At 57.2% G+C, this 16,886-nt stretch overlaps 1 non-coding gene across 1 annotated transcript; it reads left to right on the top strand.

Annotated features, from left to right (window-relative positions):
• Positions 1-14,877: 14,877 nt before the first annotated feature.
• On the top strand, positions 14,878-14,949 carry TRNAE-UUC (transfer RNA glutamic acid (anticodon UUC)). Its single transcript has one exon. It is a non-coding gene; the product is annotated as a tRNA-Glu (tRNA).
• The last annotated feature ends 1,937 nt before the right edge of the window (positions 14,950-16,886 follow it).

The following is a 16,886-nucleotide window of genomic DNA, read 5'->3' as shown; positions in this document are numbered from 1 at the left end:
AACCCAGCCTCCCGCAGTTGGTCCAGCACTTGTTTAACCTGGGACACGTGGTCCTCTCAGGTCCGGCTAAAGACGCAGATGTCGTCAATATACGTCACAGCAAAACGCTCCATCCCCCTCAGTAGTTGATCCACCAGCCGCTGGAAGGTGGCTGGCGCTCCCTTGAGGCTGAAGGGCAGGGTCAGAAACTCGTAGAGCCCCAGAGGGATGATAAAGGCTTATTTCAGCCTGGCATCTGCGGCCAGTGGCACTTTCCAGTAGCCCTTTGTAAGATCCTCGGAGGTGAGGTACAGAGCACCTCCCAGCTTCTCTAGGAGCTCATCAGGCCTGGGCATGGAGTAGGCAACAGATACAATGATGGCATTGAGCTTTCGATAGTCCACACAGAACCGGATCGACCCATCCCTTTTGGGGACCAGCACCACTGGAGAGGCCCAAGGGCTGGAAGATGGCTTGATCACCCCCAAAGCCAGCATGTCCCTGACCTCTCTTTCTAGGTCCTGGGCAGTTTTCCCGATGACCCGAAAAGGGGAGCATCTTATAGGAGGATGTGACCCGGTCTCCACCCAGTGGACAGTCAAATTAGTGCGTCTAGGTTGGTTGGAAAACAGCTGTCGGTATAGATGCAGCACCCCACTGATCTCAGCGTGCTGGGCCAGGGTCAGCTGATCAGAGAGGGGAATTGCCTCCAGCGGGGAACCAGCTATTGTCCCAGGGAATAGATCCACTAAAGGGTCATCTCCCTGCCCCTCCCAATGTCCACACACGGCCAACACCACATTCCCCGGGTCATAATATGGCTTCATCATATTCACATGGTACACCCAGCGGTGGTGCGTCCAGTTCAACAGCTCCACCACATAGTTTATCTCATTTAGTTGCTTGACAACCTTGAAGGGCCCTTCCCGGGCTCCTGAAGTTTGTTCTTTCTCACGGGGATGAGAACCATCACCTGATCCCCAGTGGTGAAGGCGCGGGCCCGCACCGTGCGGTCATATCAGACCTTCTGCTTCCTCTGGGCTCATGCCAGATTCTCCCTGGCCAGGCCTATGAGCTCAGCAAGTCTTTCCCTGAAGGTCAGGACATACTCCACCACTGACTCCCCATCGGGAGTGGCATTCCCCTCCCATTTGTCTCTCATCAGGTCCAGGGGCCCCCTTACCTGCCTTCCATATAACAGTTCAAAAGGCGAAAACCCAATAAATTCCTGGGGTACCTCCCTATACGCAAACAGCAGGTGAGGTAAGTACTTGTCCCAGTCCTGCGGATGCTGGTTCATAAATGTTTTTAGCATCATCTTTAGCGTCTCGTTGAATATTTCCACCAGCCCGTTGGACTGGGGGTGATACGCTGAGGCCCAGCTGTGCCGGATCCAACATTTCTCCCACAAGCACCGGAGCAGGGTCGACATGAAGTTGGACCCCTGGTCCGTCAAGACTTCCTTGGGGAGCCCCACCCAGCTGAAAATGGTCAGCAGCGCATCTGCCACAGTGTCTGCTTCGATAGAGGACAAGGCCACCACTTCGAGGTAGCGAGTGGCGAAATCTACCACCAGAATGAGGGATTTTTCTGCAACTCAGCCTGGAACTCAGCAGCTGAGACAGGGATGGAGACATGCTCTCTCTCTAGCTGGCTTATTCTGAGGCCGCAGCCTTTCTGAGCCATGTCTCTGGGCATTCTCCTTGGGAGAGGATTCTCCCTATTACCTCTTTGGGATGTCCCAGGATGAGACTCTCTCTGCATCGCGGTGGGCCTGTTCCTTTGGGACTCCTCCCTGCCATCTCCCGACCGGATCTTCACAAACTCATTGGCCAGCCGCCCTGTATGCCTCGGGTCCTCTGGTTTTTGGTCCTTCAACCACAGCCTCAGGTCAGATGGATACTGCTCTTACAGTTGCTCCAGTCCCAGCAGTTTAACCAGGTCCCCCTTCATCTGGGCCCCACTGGCCCACTTGCTGGCGTATCCCTCCATGCGGACGGCTAGTTGCAGATATGAGACCTCAGGGGTTTTATACTGACCCCGGAAACTCTCCCGGTACATCTCAGGAGTCAGCCCGAACTCGAGCAGCAGGGCCAGTTAGAAAAGTTCGTAGTTCCCTTTCTCCGCCTCTCCCAATTGGCGGTACAATGCCACGGCCTTGGGGTCCTGTAAGGGAGTGAGAACCTGGAGCCTGTCCGCAGGATCTACCTGGTGCAGCTCGCAGGCCATCTCAAAGGCAACCAGGAAGTCATCCATGTCCTCCCCCTCCTTATGCTGAGCCAGAATGCACCTACCAAAGCTCCGCGCAGTCCTGGGCCCCCTTCACTCCTTGCAGTTGGGGGCCCCGCTGTTCCTCAGCCGAGCCAGTTCTAGCTCATACTGACGCTGTTATTCTTCATATTCCCTCTTTCTCACTTTTTCCTCCTGTTCTCGCTGTTGCTCTTCATGTTCTCTCTGTCGCTCACGATCCTCCAGCTCTCTCAGTTTTAGCTCTCTCCCATTGCAGCCGCTTCTGCTCCACGGATGCCGAGCGTCGCCGGGGCAATCCTCTGCTGGCGGGCGAGCTTTACCGGGAGGATCCCCTGCTGGCCCGGGGTGTCACAGTGCCCTTGGTATTCGCTGGGCTCCTCCTGACCCCTTCCCCTAGACATAGGAAGAGGGGGCCTCGGGAAGCCCTCAGCCGCCGGCTGACCACTCCCAGTGGGGACAGACACTGATGTCTGCGCTGCATCTATCAGGCTGCTTCTCTCAGAGACAGTGATCAGTTCATTCAAGTGATCTCCCTCCTCCAGCCGGGCAATCAGCTGGTCTTCTGTGAGCCTCCCTCTGCACAGCCCCCTCTGCTTGCACAGCCCAACTAGGTCGCACTTGCGCCACTTGGCATACAACTTCCTGCTGGCCACTCACAGGCCGGGGTGCTCACTGCTTCCCACGGTTTCCAGGGAGACCCCTGGTGCACCAGCCCTTCTTGAGGTCACCACCCATCTGCCAGGGTTGATCTGCAGACTCCTCCACCCCTGGGACCGCTCACTGCAATCCCCCGGCGGACCCTGTTACTGCAAAAGTCCTTCTCTCTGGTCACACACTCCCAGGGCTTAATCACCCCTACAATCGTCCCTTAGTTTTACTGCTCCCCAGTCACTTACTGCAGGAAGCATCGTCCACAGGGTGCAGTAGATCCTGCTGCTGCCACCAGTTGTCACAGAGTGTGGGGGAGTCCGGTCCTGCACCCCTCTTCCTGGGACTCACAGTGACTCTCAGCAAGCCAGTAACACAGAAGGTTTATTGGACAACAGGAACGCAGGTGACAGCAGAGCTTTTAGGCACGACCAGGACCCCTCAATCTGGTCCTTCTGGGGGTTGAGAGTGTTTTGTCCCCAGCTTGGGATTCCCTGAATTCCAACCACCCAGCCATAAAACTGAAACTGCCCAAACCCTCTCTAGTCAGCTCTCTGCCTTTGTCCACCTTCTCGGGCCAAGATGTTGAACTCCCGTCACCCCTGCATTGCTCAGGTTACAGGCTCAGGTCCTGTCCCTCACCTAAAGTCACCCCCTGTTCTCCCATCCCCCACACAGACAGTTCATACTCCATCACAAGGGGCACCAGTAGAGCAGGGGGAATCCCAGGGGGCTGCGGGTCGGGAGTGATGGGCATCAGCAGACCTGTGAGTCTGGAGGTCAGGACTGGGATAGCAGGGGCTGCGGGTCAGAAGTGAGGGGTACCGGTAGCGCAGTGACTGGGGAGCCTAGCGGTGAGCCCAGGGGGCTGCAGGTCGGGTGTGAGGGGCACCAGCAGAGCTGGAGGGAGCCCAGGGGACTACGGGTCGGGAGTGAGGGGCACCAGCAGAGCTGAGAGTCTGGAGGTCAGGACTGGGATAGCAGAGGCTGTGGGTCGGCAGTGGGGGCACAGGCAGCGCAGTGACTGGGGAGCTCAGCGGAGAGCTCAGGGTGCTGTGGCTCAGGAGTGAGGGGCACCGGTAGAGCTGGAGGGAGCCCAGGGACGGCGGGTCGGGAGTGAGGGGCACCAGCAGAGCTGGGGGACGCCCATGGTGCTGCAGATTGTGAGTGAGGGGCACCGCTAGAGCTGGGGTAATCCCAGGAGACTGCGGGTCGGGAGTGATGGGCAGCAGCAGAGCTGTGAGTCTGGAGTACAGGACTGGGACAGGAGGGGCTGCGGGTCAGGAACGAGGGGCATCGGCAGCGCAGTGACTCGGGAGCTCAGCGGGGAGCCCAGGAGGCTGTGGTTCAGGAGTGAGAGGCACCGATAGAGCTGGAGGGAGCCTAGGGGGCTGCGGGTCGGGAGTGAGGGGCACAGTCAGAGCTGGGGCTAGCCCAGGGGACTGGGGTTTGGGAGTGAGGGGCACTGGTAGAGCTGGGGGAAGCCCAGGGAGATTTGGGTTGGGAGTGAGGGGCACCAGCAGAGCTGTGAGTTTGGAGGTTAGAACTGGGATACCAGGGACTGCGGGTAGAGAGTGAGGGGCACCAGCAGCGCAGGGGCCGGAGAGCTCAGCGAGGAGCCCCGGGGGCTGCGAGTCGGGAGTAAGGGGCACCAGTAGAGCTGAAGGGAGTCCAGGGGGCTGCGGGTCGGAAGTGAGGGGCACCGGTAGAGATGGAGGAGGACCAAGGGGCTGCAGGTTGGAAGTGAGGGGCACCGTTAGAATTGGGGCAAGCCCTGGGTGTTGTGGGTCGGGAGTGAGGGGCACAGGCAGCGCACTGACTGTGGAGCTCAGAGAGGAGAACAGGGGGCTGCAGATCGGGAGTGAGGGGCACCGGTAGAGCTGGAGGGAGCCTAGGGGCCTGCGGGTCGGTAGTGAGGGGCAACAACAGCGCAGTGACTTGGGAGATCAGCGGGGAGCCCAGGAGGCTGTGTGTGGGGAGTGAGGGCCACCGGTAGAGGTGGAGGAAGCCCAGGGGGCTGCGCGTCAGGAGTGAGGGGCAGCGGTAGAGCTGTGAGTCTGGAGGTCAAGACTGGGATAGCAGGGCCTGCGGATCAGGAGTGAGAGGCACCAGCGGTGCTGTGACTGATGAGCTTAGCTGGGAGCCCAGGGGTCTGCGGGTCGGGAGTGAGAGGCACCAGTAATGCAGTGGGAATCCCAGGGATATGTGGAACGGGAGTGAGGGGCGCGAACAGAGCTGTGAGTCTGGACATTTGGACTGGGATACCAGGGGCTGTGTGTCGGGAGTGAGGGGCACTGTCAGAGCTGGAGGGAGCCCAAGGGGCTGCGGGTCGGGAGTGAGGGGCTCTGTTAGAGCTGGAGGGAGCTCAGGGGGCTGCAGTTCGGGAGTGAGAGGCACCACTAGAGCTGGGGGAAGTCCAGGGGGCTGCGAGTCAGGAGTGAGGGGCACCATCAGAGCTGTGAGTCTGGAGGTCAGGGCTGACATTGCAGGGGCTGCGGGTCAGGAGTGAGGGGCACCGGCAGCACAGTGACTGGGGAGCTCAGCAGGGAGCCCAGGGGATTGCAGGTCGGGAGTGAGGGGCATCAGTAGAGCTGTGGGACCCCTTGGGGGCTGCGGGTTGGGAGTGAGGGGCACCAACACAGCTATGAGTCTGGAGTTCAGGACGAGGATAGCAGGGGCTGAGGGTCGGAAGTGAACGACACCAACAGAGCTGTGAGTCTCGAGCTCAGGACAGGGATAGCAGAGGCTGCAAGTTGGGAGTGAGGGACACCATCAGCGCAGAGATTGGGGAGCACAGCTGGGAGTCCAAGGGGCTGTGGGTCAGGAGTGAGGGGCACCGATAGAGCTGGGGGAAGCCCAGGGGGCTGCAGGTCGGTAGTGAGGGGCATCAGCAGAGTTGTGAGTCTGGAGATTAGGACTGGAATAGCAGGGGCTGCGGGTCGGGAGTGATGGTAAGCACTAGAGCTGGGGGGAATCCAGAGGGCTGCGGGTTGGAAGTGAGGGGTATCAGCAGAGTTGTGAGTCTGGAGGTCAGGACTGGGTTAGCAGGGGCTGCGGGTCTGGAGTGAGGGGCACCATCAGGCCTGTCAGTCTGGAGGTCAGGACTGGCATCACAGGGGCTGCGTATCAGCAGTGAGATGCACTGTCTGTGGTGGAGGAACCACAGGGGCCTGCGGGTCGGGAGTGAGGGGCACCGCTATAGCTGTGGTGAACCCAAGGGGCTGCGGGTTGGGAGTGAGGGTCACTAGCAGAGCTGTGAGTCTGGAGGTCAGGACTGGGATAGAAGGGGCTGCAGGTCGAGAGTGAGGGGCTCTGGCAGTGCAGTGACTTAGGAGCTCAGCGGGGAGTTGAGTGGGCTGCAAGTCAGGAGTGAGGCACATCAGCAGATCTATGAGTCCTGATGTCAGGACTGGAACAGCAGGGGCTGTGGGTCGGGAGTGAGGGGCACCATCAGAGCTATGACTCTGGAGGTCAGGACTGGGATAACAGGGGCTGCGAGTCAGGAGTGAGGGGCACTGGTAGAGCTGGACGGTGCCCAGGGGGCTGCGGGTCTGGAGTGAGGGGCACCGCTACAACTGGGGTGAACCCAGGGGGCTGTGGGTCGGGAGTGAGGGTCACCAGCAGAGCTGTGAGTCTGGAGGTCAGGACTGGGATATCATCCAAACTGATGGTAAGTGATACCCAGGTGAGCCCATGGCCAGTACATCCTGTTCCATCCACAGCCCGGGTGGGAGCCAGGACTGCTGGTTCTTATCCCCACTCTGTGAGGGCAGTGCAGTCTAGTGGTTAGAGCAGCAGAGGCTGGGAGCCAGGCATGGGCTGTGACTAGAAGGGACCTGGGGAAGCACCTGGTCCATGCTCCACTCAGAGGTCCTGATCCTACTCGTCCTCTCCCCCACAAGGCCCCATCCTAACTCTGCCCTGTTCCAAGTTCCCATCCGCCCACATGGAGCCACGGGGCAGGGGTGCAAACGTCAGGCAGGCAGGTGGGGGCCTTGGGGTAGGGGGCAAAGGGGCACAAGTGGCAGGGCCTTGGGGGAAGAGACGTGAGAGGCAGGTGGAGGGGGTCAGGGGAGTGGAACAAAGGGGGCCTGAGGGTGGCGTGTGGGCGGGGCTGAAGGGGGAGTGTGGACAGGGCTTCAGCAGGAGGAGGCTGAGTGGGAGCGGGTCTTGGGGCAGGGCCACAGTCCGGGACCGCCCAACCCCCCCAAATGGAGGAGTCCCAAGCTGCCCATGGAGCCAGGACTCCTGGGTTCTATTCCTGGCCCTCCCACAGACTCCCAGTTGGAGCTGGCGCAGGCCATATCACCCTTCCTGGTGCCTCAGTTTCCCCATGTGTGAGACTGGTACCAGTGTGAGTGGATGCAAAGCTGTGGAGAATCTACTCCCTTCTCCTGGCGGCTCCTTGTAGCCCTCAGTAAGCAGCCAACTGCTCCAGACCCTGGATCCCGTATGGGTACACCGGGGCTGAGGGCTAGATCTGGGCAATGGAAAGAATAAATCTACCCTTATCCGACCCCACCCCGGGATACATGGCAGGGAGGCTGGTGTTGGAGGGGGCAGGGAGTCCTGCAGCCCTCACAGGGGAGAAAGGGGGCAATTCCCCGGCTTAACTGCTGATGGTGGTAGCGGGGCAGGGGGCACTGGGGGATTGTGGTCTCATCCCAGCGGGGCTGGAGATGGAGCACGGCCTGCTGGGAGCTGACGTCTCCTCTGTATGTGGGAGGGTGACACTGAGCCAAATTGTGGGACCTCTGCCCCCCCCGGGACAAGGGAGGGTCCTCAGCCTTGCCCGCTCTTCTCTCTTTTACCAGGATCTGCCCAAGCAGCTGGGCCAGCCCAGGCCCCACCTTCCTCAACGCCAGCAGCTTCCAATTCTGGGGAGTGGAGCGGTCGGGGAGTGGGGGCCTCTCAAGCCCACCCCGGGGAGCAGGAGCTGGGACATTAGGGGGGCAAGCGCTGTGATGGGGGGAGGTGGGGTTGGAGAGCTGTCAGGAGGTGAAGCTGGGACTCAGCAGGGAATGGGGCAAGCTGCAGGGAGAAAGTGTAGAGGGGGGGATGTGACAGGGGTGGGAGCTGGGGGGCAGGGGACCCAGCCAGGAGGAGGACTGGGCAGACTGTTGGGGGGGCTGCTCAGAGGCAGTAGCATGGGGGGAGGCGGGGCGGTGCTGGGGGGGAGGGGACATAGCCGGGGGGGGGTCTGGTCAGACCGTAGGAGAGGGCTGCTCACAAGCAGTAGTATGGGGGAGAGGCAGGGCCAGTGCTGGGGGGGAGGGGACACAGCCAGGAGGAGGACTGGGCAAACCATAGGGGGGGCTGCGCAGAGGCAGCAGCATGGTGGGGACAGGGTGGGAGCTGGGAGGGGACACAGCTGGGGAGGGACTGGGCAGACCGTAGGGGGGGCTGCTCAGAGGCAGTAGAATGGGGGGGTGGGGCAGGAGCTGGGGGGAGGGGACACAGCTGGGGGAGGGACTGGCCAGGCAGTAGGGTGGGCTGCTCAGAGGCAGTAGCATGGGGGGAGGCAGGGCGGTGCTGGGGCGGAGGGGACACAGCCGGGGGGGGTCTGGTCAGACCGTAGAGGGGGCTGCTCACCGGCAGTAGATTGAGGGGAAGGCAGGGCGGGAGCTGGGGGGAAGGACACAGCCGAGGGTAGGATTGGGCAGACCATAGAGTGGGCTGCTCAGAGGCAGTAGCATGGGGGGTGAGGCAGGGTGGGAGCTGCGGGGGGACACAGCCGGGGGGAGGACTGGGTAGGGGGGGCTGTTCACAGTCAGTAGCATGGGGGTGTTGGTGTCACCAGGTATAAATCGAGGCCTCAGTGAACCAAAGCTCCTCCATGTTGAACTCTACTTGATCTAGAAAGCCAGCAGCTGTGAAATGAAATGTGTAACAGTAAGTTATCAGTTGCAGCACAGCTAAAACCGGTCTAAAGCAGTGGTGATAAGGCCTGTGCACCTTTAGCAGAAGGACAAGGTAACTTGCAGAAGGAAAACTTACTAACGAGCTGCCACGGCCACGATTACATAATGCACCTGTGCTTACGTAACTGCTACGGGGGAGGAAGGAGAAGGGGGCGGGAAGAAAGAAGAAAGAGAAAAAAAATTGTAACAAGGGTTATAACAAAATCTTCCCTCCACCCAAATGTAAAAGTATCTTGTCTTCTGATTGGTCTTCTGGTCAGGTGTCCAGTTCCCTGCTTGTAACCCTTTACAGGTAGAAGAGACATTAACCCTTAACAATCTGTTTATGACACTCTCACAGAGCTGGGAGGTGAACCCAGTGCCCCACCCCCGGGGGAACGAGAGGGGGCCAGTCCCCTCGCAGAGTTGGGGATGGAAGGCTGCGCCCCTCCCCCGCAGGAACCGCCACTCCCCAGTCCCCTTGGCAGAGCTGGGGAGGGAGGGCAAATCCTCGCCACCGCAGCAATGGCCGATCCCTAGTCTCCTGGCAGAGCCGGGGAGGTAACCCAGCACCCTGCCCCTGCTTGAACGGCCGCTCCCCAGGACCCTCACAGAGCCGGGGAGGGAAGGCAGCGGCCCAGCCCCGCTTGAATGGCAGGAGCCACAGTCCCTTTGCAGAGCTGGGGAAGGAACCTAGTGCCCGCCCCCGCAGGAACAGTGGCTCCCCAGTCCCCTGGCAAAGCTGGGCAGGGAACATAGCTCCCTGCCCAAGCAGAGATGGGTAGGGAACCCAGCGTCCCAGCCCCGCTGGAATGGCTGCTGCACAGTCGCATTGCAAAGCTGAGAAGGGAAATGGCCGCAGCCCAGTCCCCTGCCAGAGCCATGGAGGGAAGGAAAAACCCCACCCCCGCAGGACTGGCCGCTCCCCAGTCCCCTGGCAGAGCCGGGGAGGGAACCCAGGGCCCAACCCCTGCAGGAACCATTGCTGCCTAGTCCCCTCACAGAGCTGGGAGGTGAATCCAATGCCCCGTCCCTGCAGGAACTGTCACTACCAAGTCCCCTCACAGAGCTGGGGAGAGAACCAAGTTCCCCGCCCCCAACAGAACGGCCGCTCCCCATTCCCCTCGCAGAGCTGGGGAGGGAACCGAGTGCTCCACCCCCGCTGGAAAGGCCGCTCCCCAGTCCCATTGCAGAACTGGGGAGGGAACCCAGCACCACACCCTTGTAGGAATGGCCGTTCCCCAGTCCCATCGTGGAGCTGGGGAGGGAACTTTGCGCCCCGCCCCCACAGGGACGGCCGCTCCCCAGTCTCCTGTCAGAGCTGGAGAGGGAACCCAGTGCCCCACCCACGCAGGAACGGCCGCTCTCCAGTCGCCTCGCAGAGCTGGGGAGGGAAAGCAGCATCCCGTCCCCGCTGGAATGGTGTCACCGCAGTCCTCTCGCAGAGGTAGAGAGGGAAGGCAGCGCCCCATCCCCGCAGGAACGGCCTCTCCCCACTCCCCTTGCAGAGCTGAGAGGGAACCCAGCGCCCCGTCCGACCAGGAACGGCCGCTCTCTAGACTCATAGACTTTAGGGTCAGAATGGACCAATATGATCATCTAGTCTGACCTCCTGCACAAAGCAGGCCACAGAACCCTACCCATCTACTTCTATAACAAACCCCTAACCTATGTCCGAGTTACTGAAGTCTTCAAATTGTGGTTTGAAGATATCAAGCTGCAGAGAATCCACCAGCAAGTGACCCATGCCTCATGCTGCAGAGGAAGGCGAAAAACCTCCAGGGCTTCTGCCAATCTGCCCCAGAGGAAAATTCCTTCCCGATCCCAAATATGGTGATCAGCTAAACCCTGAGCATGTGGGCAAGACTCACCAGCCAGCACCCAGGAAAGAATTCTCTGCAGTAACTCAGATCCCATCCCATCCAACATCCCATCACCAAACACTGGGCATACTTATCTGCTGATAATCAAAGATCAATTGCCAAAATTAAGCTCTCCCATCATACCTTCCCTTCCATAAACATATCAAGCTTAGTCTCAAAGCCAGATATGTCTTTTGCCCCCACTACTCCCCTTGGAAGGCTGTTCCAGAACTTCACTCCTCTAATGGTTAGAAACTTTCGTCTAATTTCAAGTCTAAGCTTCCTAGTGTCCAGTTTATACCCATTTGTTCTTGTGTCTACATTGGTACTAAGTTGTTTAAATAATTCCTCTCCCTCCCTAATTAATTCCTTTCCCTCCCTAATTCCTTGCAGACCTGGGAGGGAAGGCAGCGCCCTGCCCCCGCTAGAACGGCAGCTGCCCAGTCCCCTCACAGAGCTGGGGAGGGAACACAGCGCCTCGCCCCCACAGGAATGGCCACTCCCCAATTTCCTGGCAGAGCTTGGGAGGGAACAAAGTGCCCCACCCCTGCAGGAACGGCGGCTCCCCAGTCCCCTCGCACAGCTGGGAAGGAACCCAGCAACCCGCCCCCGCAGGAACGGCCACTCCCCAGTCCCCTCACAGAGCTGAAGTGGGAAGGCAGCGCCCCGTCCCCGCAAGAATGGCCGCTCTCCAGTCCCCTGGCAGAGCTGGGGAGGGAAGGCAGCGCCCCGCCCCCATCGAAACGGCCGCTCCCCAGTCCCCTCACAGAGCTGGGAAGGGAACCCAGGGCCTTGCCCCTGCAGGAACGACCGCTCCCCAGTACCATTGCAGAGCTTGGAAGGAAACCCACTGCCCCATCCCCACAGGAATGGCTGCTCCCCAGTCCTCTGGCAGAGCTGGGGTGGGAAGGCAGCGGCCCTCACCCGCTGGAGCGGCCACTCCCCAGTCCCCTCGCAGAGCTGGGGAAGGAAGGCAGCGTCCTGTCCCTGCAAGACTGGCCGCTCCCCATTCCCCTGGCAGAGCTGGGGAGGGAAGGAAGCACCCCACCCCGACTGGAACAGCCACTCCCCAGTCCCCTTGCAGAGCTGGGGAGGGAGCCCAGTGCCCTGCCCTTGTAGGAATGGCAGCTCCCCAGTCTCCTGGCAGAGCTGGGGAGGGAACACAACCCCTGGCCCCCGCAGGAACGACCACTCCCCAGTCCCCCTGCAGAGCTGGGGATGGAAAGCAGCGCCCCACCCCTCCTGGAATGACGGCCCCACAGTCCACTCGCAGAGGTGAGGAGGGAACGTCCCTGCAAGAACGGCCTCTCCTGACTCCCCTCGCAGAGCGAGGAGGGAACCCAGTGTCCCGCCCCCGCTGGAACGGCCGCTCCCCAGTCCCCTCGTAGAGCTGAGGAGGGAAGGCAGCTCCCTGCCCCCGCAAGAACGGCCGCTAGAGAGTCCCCTAGGAGAGCTGAGGAGGGAACACAGCGCCCCACCCCCGCAGGCACGGCCGCTCCCTTGTCCCCTGTCAGAGTTCAACAACTATTAATGAAAACTAGGTTTGATAAGTCATATTCTTTGTAATATCAGGATGGTGGAATGGTCTAAAGTGCTAGTTATTAGACTTTTTTTTTCTAATCCCTTGGGTGTTCTGGTCTCTGCATGGAGACGTGGTTTCACATCCCGCTCCTGATATTATCATTAATTCTATCCGGAGAATATGGTCTCACTTCAATCTCCTTTGGAACAATAGAACACCATTTGCTTAGTTTTTCTCTTCCAGTAGTTGTGAGAGAAGCTCCAAACCAGGGGGAAACAGGGCCTGTTCTCTCGACCCATCAATTTTTGTCTTCCTTCATTCCAAGCCATTTTCTCAGATACGTCCATATTTCCCACACTTTTAGGAAACTTTAGAGTCATCATTTAATTGCCACACAACTGTACTTATGAAGTGAAGTGAAACACAATATTTTTTGGATATTCTTGCAGAAGAGTTTTGCTTTCTGACCTGGAATTGAACAGGGGCTACCCGAGGGGGACAATGCTACTCCCTTTTCTTTGCTCATCCAAAAAACATAAGTGTGTGGTGCCCTTTGTTTCCTTGTTCTTCAAACACCTGTCGGGGTGGCCAAGGGAGACTTGGTCCTGACTCTCAGGGTCCCTCCCTGCCCTACCTTTCTATGTGATTCTAGTGTGTGGGTTTGTGCTGTGTTGTTGTCCCACACTGAGCTGTTTTGCACAGTGTCACTTTGCACTCTGACACATTGTTTCGTGTTGTATGGTTTTTGCACTGGCTTGTGTTGCACTGGTTTGAGCTGAGCTCTTTTGCAGTGTGTCATTTTGCCCTCTGGAACGTTCATTTGCATGGTGCTGAATTGTCGGGCTTTGCACTCCTACGTGTTGTCACTTTGTGCTGTGGAATGTCAGTTCACGCTGAATCGTTAGATGTTAGATTGGGGGGTTTCCACTTTTGTTGTTGTTTGTATTGTATTGCGATGGCATCGAATTATAGAGCTGTACGGTTGCAAGGGCCATGGAGAGGTCATGAAATCCAGCCCTCTCTGCTGAGGCAGGGCCAAGCAGAGACGATGCATCAGGGGCATGTGGGATCAAGTGCCCAGAGCAGCTGGCCCAGGCAGGGAGCAGAAGGAGGGAACCAGAGCCAGAGCAGGTTGTCTGTGGGACCAAGTATATGCAGAGTATCCTTGACAGAGGTTTGTTCAACCTGTTCTTAAAAACCTCCTAGGACAGAGACTCCACAGACACCTTTGGGAGCCTATTCCAGAGCTTAACTACCCTCAGAGTTAGAAAGCTGTTTCCAACATCTAACGTGAATCTCCCTGGCTGCAGATTAAGCCCATTACTTCTTGTCCTACCATCAGTGGACATGGAGACCAAATGATCATTGTCCTATTTATAAAGACCAAACTTTTCCCTCTGCAATCATCCGTTAACTGGTTATTATCCCCTCTTCTTGCCTGGGGTACAATGGAAGAGGAGAAAATACTCTCTTAACAGAGGATGCAAATGTCAGTTTGTTCTCTCTTCATGTTTTACTGAAGCTCAGAGAGAAGAAGAAACATGACCTGCCAAAGAGCATAGAGAGTTTGTTTCATTTTGATCTGTGACTATTAGCAGAAGAGTGACACCTAAGGGCCGTCGCTACCACCCACCATGGGGCTTGGATTTATGATGGTGGGATTAAGAGCATCATGCTCTACCAACAGAGCTAACTAGATTTAAAGTCAGTCAACTGCCCAGACGCAGTGTAGAAGGTGCCCTGACGGTTTTTATTTGTGAGCTGAGGTTCCCTGTCTGACATTTGACTTCTTTCTGGTTTGTTATGTCTCCAGCGAGCAAACCGGAGCTGTCACAAGGCTGGTTAGATGCTGCTTTCTAGACCAGAGAGCTGGGGTTGATTTAGCATGCTGCCGCCATCAGCTGGTCAGAGCAACCAGGGCGGGAGGTCGGAATTTAGGATTCTCCCACCAAGGGGAGGTGCTGTTGGACTCATCTAGTGGGGGAGAGTCTGAAAAAGATTCTCGGTTCCCAGAGAGGGGGCAGACAAGCTGGTGCCACACACACATTTTCACAGGGAATTGGGCCCCCCCTTTGGGAAAAACTCAAAAGAAGCCCAGACCCAGGAGTGTCAGAAAAGAGAATCACTGTTTGCTTTAAGAGATGGGTGAGGGAAACCTGCAGGTCCTTAGATCCCTCCAGCACCTGATAGAACCATTTGTGGGGAAAGTCTAGGGAAGCCAAGGAGAAGGAAAAAGGCCTTGCAGCTGTTGTGCAATCACTATGCTCTCAGCAGCAGGGTCCGGGGAGCTCTGCTCTCAGAACACACAAGATGGCAAAGTTCAGAGCCCTGTTACATGGAGTCAGACTGTGATCAGCTCACAGTGAGAGGAAGCAACACCCCTCCCTTGGTCTCTATGCCAGAGCTCCTGTCATCTGAGTGTCCCTCCTGCAAGAGTTGGCTGCTGAGAGGGTTGCGATGGGGTAAATGAAGACAGAGGAGGATTGTTCCTCCTGGGTTTTTTTTTGCGTGGCTCTGTGATCCTGCTGGAGGAAGCATCCGTAGAGTTTATTTCAGTGGCTTGTGTTGGGCTGAGGTTGTGACCCTGAGTACAGGGGTTCCTGCACTCTCTGTTCTTAACCCCTCAGGGAGTGGACAATGGAGTACTGTCAGAAAGTGGATAGAAAGTAGCCTAAGACAGTGTAGCATAAGTGAGAAAAAAAACAACATTATCAACTTCCTGGTGGTCTAGTGGTTAGGATTTGGCACTTTCACTGCCAAGGCCTGGGTTCAATTCCCAGTCAGGGAAAAGTGACTTCAACTAGAAAAATCTTCAGTTATTCTCCCCTTGCAATGTAAATAAATCTGTGGCTGTTTCCTGATTCCCCCATCTTCCCGCTGGCTCCAGGTACTAGGGATGGCCAATGGAGTGGGGAGGTTTCTGTGGCTATTGGGTCCTCTCAGTCCCTCTTGGAGGGAAAGACTCCGTGGCAGAAGTAGAGTTACTGCTGATTGCAGCTTCTTTATTTTTTTTTTCCGCTTGGGGTGGCAAAAATGCTGGATCTGGCCCTGCTCCATGGAAGACAATTTGTTAAATCCCAGATGAGTGGAGTTCTATCAGTTCTCAGCCTGAGTCCTTAGGTCTTAATCCTGAGGATATTGTCCCATCATGGGGCCATTTCCCTCCTCTCTTTCATACAGAAGCACAATTTTCCTTGCACAGACACAGGAACAGCAAGATCTTTCTCTGTCCCTTCTGCAAAGCAGGGGGCCAAATTCCATGGAAACAATGGGTGAGATGGGGTCCTGGGCACATCCAGCCCTGGCAGTGAGATGTTCCCTCCCCTCTTTCTTTATGCTCCTGTTGTTATTTCATGGATTGTCTGGGATGGGGGAAAAGCTGAGTTCACTCTAGGTGAAGGGTAAAAAGGACCCTCAAAGTCTCAGGACCCAACCCCTGCTACCAGGATCACTGAGGTGCTGGGGATTTGATTAGGAAAGGGACTATGTGAATTGTCAAGGTAGGGAATGAATAACAATCTACAACCAGATTCACCTCATTAACCACTGACACAGGCTAATCCTGCTGTGGATAGAAGGGAAACTGGGAGTGATTCTTTGCTGTTCAGCCATGGAAACAGTGACCCAATTGCACCGCAGTGAATGTGCTGGGGAAAGTTGGACTTCACAGGCAGGTGGAGACACCTAGAACTCCCCACCCCACTTCTGCCACCAGGGTGAGGTGTTGAGCTGCTCACAGCATACCCCACAATGACCTTACAGCGGGGGATTGCAGCACCCCCACCACCCAATGCAGGGGAGAGGGCTTAGTGTATCTCTGCCCCCTGAGTCCAGGGCACAAACTCTCTCTGCCCCACACATAGAATCTTGCCCTGCTGCAAAGTGACTCCTATGAACAAGTAACCTCCAGGAGAGCAGGCCTGGCCCTCAGAGAGGGGAATGGGCTTCTTGTGAAGCTTATAGGTCACTGGATGCAGTGAGAACAGGAAGGCTCTGAGTATAACCAATAGCAAACACAGCCCACCTGGGGATGTAGCTCAGTGGTAAAGCACATGCATTGCATGTATGAGGTTCAATCCTCAGCATCTCCAGGTTCATTTTTGCACCTTGCTGCTTTGCTCATGCCCAGAGGGGATGTGGCCCACCAGTATCCCTGCACCAGTTTCAGTCCTGCTCAGTGAGGGGCAAGTGCCAATTGCATGGGAGGTCTGGGGGATTTCTGCTCCAAAGTCACCTTGGTACATTTAAGATTCCCTCTCACTGTGCTGCTTGGGACAAGGGTAGATGAGAAGGGCGAATCCTCCAACACTGGAGGGAAAGGTCCCATCTGCTCAGATTGAGAGGCAAGGAAACAGAGGGGCAGTCAGTGCTCGGAGAGGAGAGAGGTCAGTTATGTACACCCAACAGGGGACACTGTCTTTTTGAGTATCACAGGGGTAGCTACGTTAACCAGAATTTGTAAAAAGCGAGAGTCCTTTGGCACCTTATAGACTAACAGATGTACAAGATCATAAGCTTTGAGGGGTGAATCCCCACTTCATCGGATGAATGTAGTGGGAATTCTGTGCCTGGCTAGCCAACTACAAAAGCAATTTCTCCTCCCTTGGCGTTCACACCTCAGCTGCTAGAAGAGGGCCTTATCCTCCCTGATTGAACTAACCTCCTTATCTCTAGACTGATTCTTACCTGCATATTTATACCTACTCCTGCAAATTTCCGCCACGT

Source organism: Gopherus flavomarginatus, assembly GCF_025201925.1.
Source record: "Gopherus flavomarginatus isolate rGopFla2 chromosome 13 unlocalized genomic scaffold, rGopFla2.mat.asm SUPER_13_unloc_1, whole genome shotgun sequence".
Classification (NCBI taxonomy): Eukaryota; Metazoa; Chordata; order Testudines; family Testudinidae; genus Gopherus; species Gopherus flavomarginatus.
This window is presented reverse-complemented; position numbering and strand designations above follow the sequence as displayed.